Raw genomic sequence first — 13,058 nt, forward strand, 5'->3', positions numbered from 1 at the left:
CTTTTGGCCAGACAACCCTCTGTAGAAGAGCCTTTGGCATCATTAGTGGAGGCTCCATATAAAGATGAATGGATAGTTGGTGTAGGTTTTGGATAACGAGGCAATGACCATGATGGAGGATCTACATCATCTAGACTTGATGCTCTTGCTGGGAAGAGGAGGAAAAAGGCTTGTCGACTGTAGAAGAGGTGGTTGGAGGAGAGATTACCAGAGGTGGAGCGTTTAGAGAGGTTTGAGCCTTGACTCGCCTTGGCCCCGAGAGATAATGGAAGGGGCTGTTGGATTCACAACTGGCTTGACTTCATCTTCTAGAAACACAAACTTTAGGTGCCGCCCAACAAGGTCAGCTTTTTACTTAATTGTCTCCACCTTAAAGCATGTCTTGTTATCACTGGGATGCTTTATTGCCTCAAACAAGTTGAAGGTGGCCTTCTGGTCCTCCACACTCATCTCCAAGTTGTGATCCCCTATGTCCACAACGCATTTTGTGGAAGCAATGCTTTCCAAGATTATTTTGATGATGCCAAAGACTCAAGTCAAGAATCAAGATTCAAGCAAGTTTCAAGAATCAAAGAGTCGTTCAATCAAAGTAAGTTTCAAGAATCAAAGGGCCGTTCAATTAAGATAAGTATTAAAAGAGTTTTTCAAAATATTGAATAGCACAATTTTATTCAAGAGAATTTTTCAAAGAAATTTTTTTTTACTAAGAGTTTTACTCTCTGGTAATCGATTACCAGAAGGCAGTAATCGATTACTAGTAGCCAACATTCTTTTCAAACTGATTTACAAAGCTGTAATTGATTACCATAATCATGTAATCGATTACCAATGTTTTAAAACGTTAGATTCCAAATTTCAAGAGTCACAACTTGTGATAAAAAATTTTTAAATCATTTCAAACTTGTGTAATCGATTACACAATACTTGTAATCGATTACCAGTGTTTCTAAACGTTTTGATTTTCAAATTTAAATATGAAGAGTCACATCTGTTGATGTCTAATCGATTACACTATGATGGTAATTGATTACCAGTGGCTTATTTTGAAAAATAAATTACCAAAAGTCACAATTCTTAAAGTGACTTGTTTCTAAAGATTTTTTCAAAAGTCACAACCTTTAAGTGACTAGTTTTCAAAAGAGTCACAACTTTTAAAGTGACTAGTTTTCAAAAGAGTCACAACTTTAAAAAGTGACTAATTTTGAAAAAATTGCCAAGAGTCACAACTTTTAACTTGTTTTTTCAAGAGCCATCAAATGGCTATAAATATGTGACCATGACACGAATTTTAAAGACACAACTTTCAGATTTCTTTCAATCATTCAAAGCATTCTTCTAAGAGTTTTTGTTCAAAACTTTCTTTATTCAAGAAAAGTTCATTGTCCAAAAACTTGTGCTATTCTTCTTCTTCATTCCTTCTCTCTCTTTCCAAAAGAATTCAAAAGACTAACCGCCTAAGAATTCTTTTGATTCTTTCTTCTCCCTCTTGCCAAAAGATTCAAAGGAGTAATCACATGAGAATTCTTTTGATTCTTCCTCTTCCCTTTAAACAAAAGATTTCAAAGGACTAACCGCCTGAGATATCTTTTGTTTCCCCTTACAAAGAATCAAAGGACTAACCGCCTAAGAATTCTTTGTCTTAACACATTGGAGGATACATCCTTTGTGGTACAAGTAGAGCGTACATCTACTTGGGTTGTAATACTGAGAACAAGAGAGGGTACATCTCTTGTGGATCAGTTCAAGTGGAGGGTACATCCACTTGGCTGTTCAAAGAGAACAAGGGAGGGCACATCCCTTGTGGATCTTTGCTTGTAAAGGATTTTACAAGGTTATTGGAAATCTCAAGAACCGGTGGTTGCTTGGGGACTGGACGTAGGCACGGTTTGTTGCTGAACTAGTATAAATCTTGTGTTTGTTTTCTTCTTCCCTACACTCTTTACTTTTTCGCTATGTACTTTTTATTTCCACTTTACTTTCTCATAACTTAGTAGTAAAGCCTAATTTAATCTAGTAACATTAATAAGGATAAATTTTTAATTTGTCAAGACACGTTCATAATTAATTCAACCCCTTCTTCTTAATTATTTCGAGACCACTTGATCCAACACATTTTGCAATAAGCATGAATGGACGACCCAGTATTAGAGGAATATTAGAATCCTTTTCTTAATTGACAAGGACGTCTTCAACTACACCATATGGTCTGGTGATCAAACGGTTTGCTAGTTGAAGCATCATTCTAGTGGGAGCAATCTTCAGATTCCCTATCCTCCAGCACATAGATAGGGGCATCAGATTGATGTTTATCCCCAAATCAAGGAGAGCTTTTACCCACTGACACCTCCCCAATAGAACATGGGATGGTCACACTCTTTTGGTCTTTAAACTTCTGTGGTAGAATCCTCTGGATCACAACACTGCAATTACCTTCCACCATGATGCTCTCATTGTTTATGTATTTGCTCTTTTTTATGAGCAGGTCCTTTAGAAATTTTGTATACAATTCAATTTGTATGCATATAATATATATATATATATATATATATATATATATATATATATATATATATATATATATATATATATATATATATATATATATATATATATGTTAAGTTCTTTTGTGTAGCGACCCACCTGATCGCCACGATATCATGAACTCTAAAATGCAACATTTCAATTTTAAGTGAAAGTTCTATTAATTTGATTATGAAAATGATCGTAAATTTTTTGCAATATACATCCACCAAATAAGGCACAAATACGTATATACGTATATATATATATATATATATATATATATATATATATATATATATATATATATATATATATATATAAACTCCAATGCTATCACGTTGGCTTAGCGGCTCCAACAAAAGACTTCCCTCTAAGACACCTACTGTTGCTCATCTGCTCCTACAAACGAAAGTTTGAGATCATCACAGGCACTAACCATATGGTACAAAATTGCATGGGTGAGTTTATGGTAAAAGATCAACAATTATCGGATGAGAATGATTAGAAAGAAAACAATAACGAATAATCACATTTATTCTCAATAATACATCAGCTTGACATACACACAAAAATTAGTCATCAACTTTTCAACAATTCAAACTAATTATGCTCAGAATGATGCATGCACCTGACTCAACTCTCAAATGCAATCTGGTACCATTCACAAAAAATAGCCTAAGAGTGTCCTCATGATAATGCTCAGTAATCTGTTGAGGTGACCCTGTCGTGCACAGGCCACTACTCCCCATGTTGATCAGCATGAGTCTCAAGGGAGTTCCAAACCGAGTAACATAACCCCAAGTACCAGCATTTTTCCTCATGAAAAACCACAGGTACTTACTAACAAAGTTTATACTATTTCCACACAATTATGCAGTATGAAACATGGGCACCACCAATGCATTGGCCTTAAATAGTTAAAAATTTTAAATAATCCCCTTCCCTCTCCAGGGATATTTAGACAGGTCACTGCATCCCCATGTACATACACAACATGCATTCATCTTAATGACATTGTCAATATCAATATCAACATCATCTCATCTCAATGTCATCATCAACATCGTTTCATCTCAATGTCGTCATCCACATCAACAATCATTTCATCTCAATATAATCAACATCATAAGCAATCGCATTCCATATATACATATATAAACTCATGCCTAAGATTCACATTCCCCAGGTCTTCAGACCACATAAATCACATATAACAACCATTACACTACTAAAAAAAAGGCTTTCTACATCGTTCAATTAACATCGGTTATTGCAAAAACCGATGTTAACGAAAGCATGGTGGCATTTTTGTAAATAAAAGGAGTTACTTAACATCGGTTTTAAAAAAACCGATGTTAACTACTTCATGTTAACATCGGTTATTTAAATAACCGATTTTAACATGATGTTAAGATGAATATGTTAACATTGATTTTGGAAAAACCGATGTTAACTTCATAGAGTTAACATCGGTTTTGTCAAAACCGATGTTAAAGAGTTGAACTTAACTTCAGTTTTTTAAGAAACCGATGTTACCTTGTTGATGTTAACATCAGTTTTCTAAAAACCGATGTTAACTATATTCAGTTAACATCGGTTATCCTTAAAAAACCGATGTTGTTATGTTTATAAGTTAAAACATTGAAACTTCACAACCCGCACGCTTGAAAACCCTGCAGTCTCTCTTTTCTTTCTCCTCCCACCTGAAATCTGTCGGAAACCGCTCGCTCGACCCCCACATTGTTTTCAATACTGCCGAAAACCGCTCGCTCGAACCCACAAAACCCCCAATCGAAGAAAACTCAAAGAGAACCCTACACTGCTCTTGGAACTGTGGCTCGAAGAAAACCCTACATACACTCCTCTGCTAGGTACTAGGGTGTTGAAACCCTCGTCGGTGCTCAAAGCTCAAAGCTTTCTCCGTGAGGTACGTAGGTCAACTTTGTGTTCTTTGTGGGTTGTTGTACCTGTGTGCACGATGGTAGAAGTATGCTAAGTTTGGAAGGAGTGATGTGGTTATTGCACAATGGTAGAAATATGCTAAGTTTGAATGGGTGTTCATGTTTTATAGTTTGTTATGCCAAGTTGCTACTTCTGTTGATTTGTCTTTGCTTTTTTTTCTGTGTGCATCCCATACCTAGCACAAGGCCACATAAACCCAATGCTCAAGGTAGCAAAACTGTTGATTTCAATTACACTTAGATGCTCCACATTGTCAATAAACTACCCAAGCTACTCTTCTCACCAATGGTGTTGGTCTAGTTCTGTTATGGCTATTCTATGACGTATATTGCACTTTTACTATTACTTTTTCTCACTGGAAGTTTGTTGACTATCTGCAAGTTTGTTGACTATACCTGTATGCTTTTACTATTAGTTTGTCTCACTGGAAAAACTGGGTGCCATTTCTTTGCTGAGTAGCCACATTTGTTTCAAAAATGTCTGCTTCCTTTGCTCACTTTTATCCAATATTAGTATTAGAATTAGAAGGCCACTTCAACACCTAGTTAGTAATTCTCACATCTACTAGGTCTTTGGTTATTTTCAATAATTAACACTTTCATGACCTGAAATTTTGAAACTTGAACCAGAAATAAGATATTGTTTGGTGAAAATTGGGTTTCTCTCTATGTGGGTCTCTTTATCCTAATCTGCCACATGGGTCCAAATGTGCAGTGTGTTTTGTAGAAAAAAGAAGAAGAGAATTTTCTTTACAGGAAGGCAGTGTGGTGTTCTTATCTTAGGTTTGTGTCCCTTTGTGTGTTGGGTTTTTTTTTAGTTCCTTTTATCTTTTTTTTTTACCCCAGATAGAGGGTAATATGGAGGATGTTGAAGAAGCTAACAGAGCAGCTGCTGAGAGCTGTCATTGAGTTCTAAGTATGATGTATCAACCAAGGAATGAAGTTCATTGTAGGAATTTGATGGTGGAAACTACAGGGGCTATAGTGAGGTTCAAGAAAGTTGTTTCACTCTTAAATAGTGGTTTGGGTCATGCAAGAGTAAGGAAGCACAAAAAACTTCAAATCCCTTTTTCTGAAAGTATTCTGTTGGACAACCAAATTTTCAAAACCGAATTCAAAATGTTTGGAGTTTCCTCATACAAGTTTTACTGTGAATTCAATTCAGGGATTGGGTCAAACAGTTAGAAATTAAATCTATATGATGGGAAAACTTTGTTTGGAATTGAGCTCCAATGAGAGAAGCCCTCTAAACCTTACCCGACAAACTTGATGAACACATTACCACTTCCTTCGGCAACAACAAATGAAACATGAAGCAGAAATAATGTTTCGAAGGAACAATAGTGTCATAAATTTGAATTTTGAGAACTCTAGCTGAACACCATCAATGTCGTTGTCTACTAGGTCTTTCATTTCTTCCTTTAGCATAGATGGAAGTGTGGCTAACATGGATGGAAATGGAAGTGCTTTCCATTTACTAGGAGTTGCACACTCTTCTTATCAGAATTGACAACAACACAAGAGAAAGTGCATTCCATTTGACTTCACCCTCGTTCTGTGTTCTGGTGTTACTGTCTCATATACACTATTAACCATTGATGATTAATGACTGTTATCTCAAATATTAAAGTTCATTTTCACATTCAATTAATTTTTTTGTGCGTCCTTTGCAGGAAACATAGAGTGAAAATATCAGTTAAGGTGCCTGTTACCAGCAACAAACTTGCGGATATCCCTCCCCATGATCAGTAAAGGTGCCGCAAGAGCCTTCACATAATTTACTCCTAAGCATACATGTATAGTTGACTTATGTGAATTTCTCAAGTGAATTCAAGAGCCTTCACATAATTTTTGACATTTCATGTGCAACTTCAGTAGGGTAGTCAAGAAAGAAGACGATTAGGAAGAAGATTATCGTTAAAATTCATGAGGAATATTTTCATGTTGCAAATCTTACTTTAATTAGTTGCTTTTATTCTTGTCAGTAAGATCTCATATCAAATATATGTTTGTAAATGTTTTCTTGAAATTCTGCAACTTGTTCTAAATAGATCTCATATCAACTTGTTGTTGTAAATGTAAAAAAGATATCATGTGGCATTACTTAATGTGACAATTTAATATAAAAAATATGATAAGTTTAAGTTAAATACTACATGTTTATTTTAGCTTAGTTCAATTTTAGAGTATCTCTAATACAAGAACTCAATAGGAGTTTTTCTTAACTCTTTTGATGAATCCTTTTGTTACCACAATCAAATTAGCCAAGATCACGAAAACATCCCCTCAAGAAACTCGTCTAAGTTATCATCAACGTCATCAATTTTACGATGACTTGCTGAACTCAAAGCCTTTTTCCCTGTAAATACATGGTCAAAAAAGTTTAAGCTTGTAACAGAAAATTAAATTTATATGAGTAAGAGCATTTCACAACAAACATTATACAAACTTAGGAGAGAGAGACAGAGAAAACCAACGAACCCGAGTAAGACTACTAAAATGTGTGGTCATTCCTGGTTATGAGAAAGAGTAGCTTAGTGAGAAGAGTAGCTTGGTTTTTCCCTCTTCCTTTCACAACACGGTACTACTCTTAATTTTTTTTGTCCTATTATGTCATCTTCTGCTTTTTCTTGAACCTCCTCTCTCAATTGTCCCGTGTTCATTGTTGATTCTGTGAAACCTTTCCTTATATTGGACTGGTGTGTACTACACAGGTTGAGTGGTAATTCTGTGAAACTTTACCAACTCAATATGTCTGGTGCTTTGGCTCCTTCCATCTGTAATCTTCCAAAGCTTCTTGAGTTGAATTTATCAAAATATTTCATCTTTGGCCCCATTCTTAATGGTTTTGTTGACTGTTTTGATTTAGAGGTTTTGGACCTTTGCACAAATAGGGTTCATGGACCCCTTCTGACCCCTATTTGGAAAATTACAACACTTAGAAAGCTTTACTTGTGTCAAAATTACATGTTTGGTGAAGTGCCAGAGGAGCTTGGGAATTTAGTATCACTTGAGGAGTTAGTCATTTATAGCAATAACTTAACCGGAAGAATTCCATCATCAATAGGAAAGTTGAAGCAGCTTAGAGTTATAAGGGCAGGTTTAAATGCACTCTCAGGGCCAATACCTGCTGAAATCAGTGAGTGTGAGAGCTTGGAGATATTGGGAAGATTCCTCTAGGAAGATTCTAGAAACAATACAGCTCATCTCAGACGCTAAACAGGAGTAAAAATAAATTATTTAAACACAAAATCCTTAAAATATTCTGGAACTTTCTTTTCTCTAACGAGTCTTTGGTTTGTACTGGACCCATTCTTTTCTTTGTGATTGTCCATATTCGATTTGAACTCTTGTTTCACAATTGATGAAATTGAACTAACCTAAACCCGATTAATTAGTTTTTATGAGAAGAAAGGAATTTGAAAACTAAAATCCATAATTGGTTTGGTGTCCAGACCCTATATGTTAGAGGACCTAATTGGGTCCGTCTGGATTTGTTTGCCCATCATGCCTCTTCAACCTTTAATCATAATGTCAAGCTTAAATTGTGAGAGCTGTGAGGGCAAAAGACTTTCTCCGGGAAGATTCCTCCAGAGATTGGAAAATGGTGACAATGTTGCATGTTATTTGTTATTCTTAATAACTACAATATAATTATAATGTACTATAATATAGAATAGTAAACTTTAACAGTATTGATCAATGTGGTATACCAGAACCACAAATAAAAAGAAGTCATTGCTTTTGGAGCCTCAGGTGCTTTCTACATCTTCAGATGTATGTTTAATGAAAATTTGAGTGGGCTCAAGGCAGCTTGTTAATGTGTCATGACCAAGTTGTGTTCTTTCATTGTCTCCAAAGCCAAATATTTGTCCCCTGCTAGTGATCACCACAGTGTGGTACAAGCCAGTGCTAATTTGGGAAACATGGTGAGCTCTCAAGGTATCTAAGATTCTAGGTTTCAATACTTTATCAGATACCTTTCTATCCAGGAATCCGAGGCTGCCAAATCCCATTGAGCCAAAGCCCTTAAATAGGCCAAACCAATGATAGCAAATAAAATTGGAATTTGAAATATTTTTGTTCAATGAAACTCACAAATCCATTTGAGTCAACTGCCACTGCATGCTCATCCCCTGCAGATACACGGACAATACGAATACCTTTCCTTCTGAATTTCTGTATAGGACGTGGCTGCTACTCATCATGTTGGTCCCCATGGCCAAGACAGGAATTAGCACCTGATCCAAAGGAGTATACTGTCCCATTTTTCTATTGCACTATTGTGTTGTGCTCAGGAAAATGAAACCATGCCAGGTTGTGGGGCTGGAAACCGCATTAACTATCATTGTATGTTGGTTACAACCCCAGTTCATCATTTATTCATAAAAAGCTCTAAAAAAATAATAAAATAAGAGCTTTATTTTGATGAAGAAAACATTAAAAAGAAAAGGCTTTTAGGTAAACTAATTTAAAGAGTTTCTGCTTCCTTACTTTTATCCTAATTTCATCTCTATTGTTGCCCTCCTCATCTGTATCTGTTTTCTGCCTCACTAATCTCCCTTAATCTCCTTAATCTAGCACCTATGTGCTGCTGATTTTATTTTTTAGAAGAAATAAATTCAGTTTTTTCCCATATGTATTGTTGAAAATTACGCTAAATCTGTTGGAATGGAAGTGAGAATACCACCAAACATAGGGGAGAGGGTGGAGACAGAAAGGCCTTGTGCATGAAGAAGAAGCTGCCTGTGGTGGGGCTGGTATCAATGGAGTTTCAGGGGTTCTCCTTTGGGCAAGGAAGCAATCCTAGATTTGATTTATATCGAGTTAAATAAATCAATTTAATTCTACTTTAGATGTCATGAACCAACAAATTCCAAACACCAAAGTTGTTGGGTGAAAGTACATGAATATATGGTTTATAAGTCATGTCCTTCATGCGAAGGCCCTTTGGACATGAAGCATGGATAATGTGGTAGCCTACCCTTTAGCTAAAATTTAACTTTTATTTAAAAGAATGGGAGCAACAAAGATCAAATTCTTCTAGATCACGTGGTCTTGGAAGCTTTAATATAAAGTTATAAATCAACTATCCCAAACACTTAAACTATTGGGTGAAAGCCCATGAATAGTATTATTCTAACCAAGGCAGTGAGGGCACCTAATGAAAGGTATGCCTTTCTGCCCCCCTGTGTGATTTGGGTCCTTCTTTTACTTGAAACCTATGTTAGAGATTCAAAGTGAAAGAATAAGTTTAAATTAGAAATAAACGAGAAAAATAGATCTATACCTTTCTCCAACATGATTACAATGTAACCTGAAAGGTATTAAAAGGGCAACAAAATAGATCTATTCCAACATGATTTCATAGGCTACCAAGATCTGCTTCACAACCTTCACCTAGAATTGTCCTTTCTCCTTCTCAAACATTGCTTGAGTTATCTGAGAGTTTGAGCTACCGGATGATGGAGTTTCATTTGATTTTGATTCATCATGGTCGCTAGAGGATGCATCTGCTTTAATTGCAACAGGATAGACATCCATGTCCCCTACTTTCAATAACTCAGACTCCTCAAATGTTGAAAAATAAATACCAGTTCCAGCTGGCTGTTTAAACTTCTGGCCAAGTCCTTGCTGGAAATTTACAGTCACGGGTGGAAGAACATTTTCTTTCATTGGAGTTAGTATGCAACCTTCCCCTTCTTTTGCAAAGAAAAGTATGGTGATGTTGTAATGGAAATAAAAGGAAACAAAAACCTTTAGATCAAACAATTTAAAGAACTATCCTACAAAATATCCTACATTCTTTTGAGAATGTAGCTAAATTTAATTAATGGTGAAGTTGGTTAACTGATAAGCATAAAATTATTATCCTCATATCATTCTTCTTATTTTGAGGAGGTCCCTGACAACTAGGAGCAGATTTTAAAAACATATATTACAAGTATGCTTAACAACCTCATTGTCTTCTACCTATATGCATAACAACCTCACTTATTACCTATGTTAATTGCTTTCTATATTACCATAATCTTGCAGATACAGAGATTTGTTTGCTGGACTTCCCTTGCGTAATCTTGCAGATACTGAGGTTTGTTTGCTACACTTTTTGGTTTATAATTCATATGTATGCTTTGTTTGCTATAGTAGTGAATATTGACTGACTCAAAGGAAGATTTTTCTTATTCATAAAGTTATATGATGTAAAAGTTGCTTTGATATTATATTAAGAGGTCATGCCCTGAGGGAAAAATAGTTTAAAATATTGATTTTGATTCTTGAATAGCTAGTTGTAATACTAAGTCATTCAACATCTGTCTGTGACTATGAGTATTTGCCATTGTTAATATCTTAAGGAGGTAGTGATTTGAAGCTCACTAACTTCAATAAGTTACACAAATCCTTGTAATTGGAAGCTTAAAATTAAAACCATCCCCTGCAATGCAATTTTGTAGTGTTAGTCCTTAGATATTTGGATTTGGGTCTAGTTCAACCTGAAAAGGTAACTCAAAATGTTAAAATTGTCTTTTACTTATAAACTTTATTTTGGTCATATCATTAATCGATATAGTATTTCCAGCATGCAGTGCATACACATGATAGACCATTCTGTCCAGATTTAAGGCATGTCTTGACCCCTAAGCTGTATGGTAATATCTTAATTAGACTAAGAACCCAATCACTCTTGTCTGTACCTTCAATCTCTAATAACTGGCCACTAAGGGCAGCTTGTAGTGAACTTGGAAGATCAACTTTGAATACATTTAGTGTTTTTCAAACAGCTCTTGAGCAGGGCCTTAAAGATATCAAATATAACTTCAATTAAAAAAAATATTATATTAACTGTAAAAGACTAGAAAACAAAAGGAACTACAATATACCCTACCAATAGGGTGGATGAATCCACTATAACTGTATTGTAAGTTCCTTCTGGAACATTCTTCAACAATGCAACTCCTAGATCATTGAAAGACAATCTATCATGAGAAAAATTGTCCTAAACAGTAAAGTAGTTAAGGAACATAAAAAAATATGGAGAAGCTGACCATACCATCACCAACGGTAAGTGTTACACGTGGGTCCTCAAAACCTACTGCTATATCAGGGAAAAATTGTTTAGAGACCTGCAAAGAGTGACAACTTCAATTTTGATATTGGGCATATATTGCTATACCAGAAAACTTCATTCATTAAGCATAAAAGATTTTTTTTTTAGAACGAGAAAAACATGCAATGACCAATATCACTAAGTAGAGAAAACCACTCAACTTAGAAGAACATGGAGAGCAACAGAAACTAACTATATGCAGGACAATAGTTTATCAATGTATATTGTATGCGTACAAGTCTCCTTAGTCATTTTCACTACTATTACATCTTATCCTCTTTTGAATCACAATTAAAAACCACAAGTAAATCACTTATGACTTATCCTCTTTTGATTTATCCTTTTTTGAAAGCTCTCTCTGTAGCCTAGACTGAGCTAACTAGCCACTCACTTATGACTTATCCTCTTAAGAAATTGATTTTTTCAAAGCTGATGTACGGTATTTTAGCAATTGAGAATGTTGTCAGCAAGCACTTGAGCAAAATTTGGGTTGAGTGTCATTCTCTGCTGCTGGTCCAAACACACACACACACACACACACACAGACACACACACACATACAGAGAGAGACACACATAGACACCTACAATAATAAAGCATCAGCACCCCCGAACCCCACTATTCCAGATTAGTTACATAAAGAACTGTTGATGTTGATATTTATCTGTAATCGAAATTTACATTTTGTATGTTGTTGTATGTTATTGTATAAAGGATCATGGCTTCTCCACCTGCCTCCCCTCCTGCTCCTCCTCCTCCTGCTTCTTCCGACGTATCGACTTCGTCGTCTGCTGTGAAGCGGACACGCAAAGCCTCACGTCTACGATCGTTGTCTACTAGAGCACCTGGTGCTGAGATTGTTTTTCTTTTTTTATTTGATGTTGTTTAATTAATAGCCAAAAAAACATTATTATAACAAATAAACCTTATTTGATGTTGTCAGGCGGAATTTGAAATCCCAGAGGCTTCTGACAGTAGGACGAAAAGAAAGTTACTTCAGACTATCGGCGAGAGATGGAGACAGTTTAAATTAGACCTCACGAGGAAATGGGCCCTTGTAGCTGATCAGGACGGTATGGATGACACTGTCTGTGATAAATACGACATAAGCAAGGAAAAATGGGCCCAGTTTTGCCAGACTCGTAGAGACCCTTCTTGGGAGGTATGTTCCTTGCCATTTAAGCTATTTTTCAAAAAACATTAACTTGTTATACTTCATTCTAGCAATGTTAAAGATTATTGTTTTATTTTTGCAGGATGTGCACAAAAAGGCACAAGCCATGCAGAAACAGAACACTGCCCCCCACGTTTTGTCTCGTGGGGTTTATGAATATTTGGAGCAGAAGCTCCTGGCTAAGAAGACCAAGAAGAAGCTAGAGGAAGCTGCACAGTCAGGAAGCGTTGATGGCATCATCGACCCTCCATCCCTGATCAGACGCCACGTGAAGTGGAAGATGGCCCGCACG

At 35.9% G+C, this 13,058-nt stretch overlaps 1 pseudogene; it reads left to right on the forward strand.

The window, feature by feature from the left end:
* Positions 1-5,303: 5,303 nt before the first annotated feature.
* On the forward strand, positions 5,304-7,664 carry LOC114374068 (annotated as a pseudogene).
* The last annotated feature ends 5,394 nt before the right edge of the window (positions 7,665-13,058 follow it).

Source organism: Glycine soja, chromosome 1 (genome assembly GCF_004193775.1).
Source record: "Glycine soja cultivar W05 chromosome 1, ASM419377v2, whole genome shotgun sequence".
Taxonomy (NCBI): Eukaryota; Viridiplantae; Streptophyta; class Magnoliopsida; order Fabales; family Fabaceae; genus Glycine; species Glycine soja.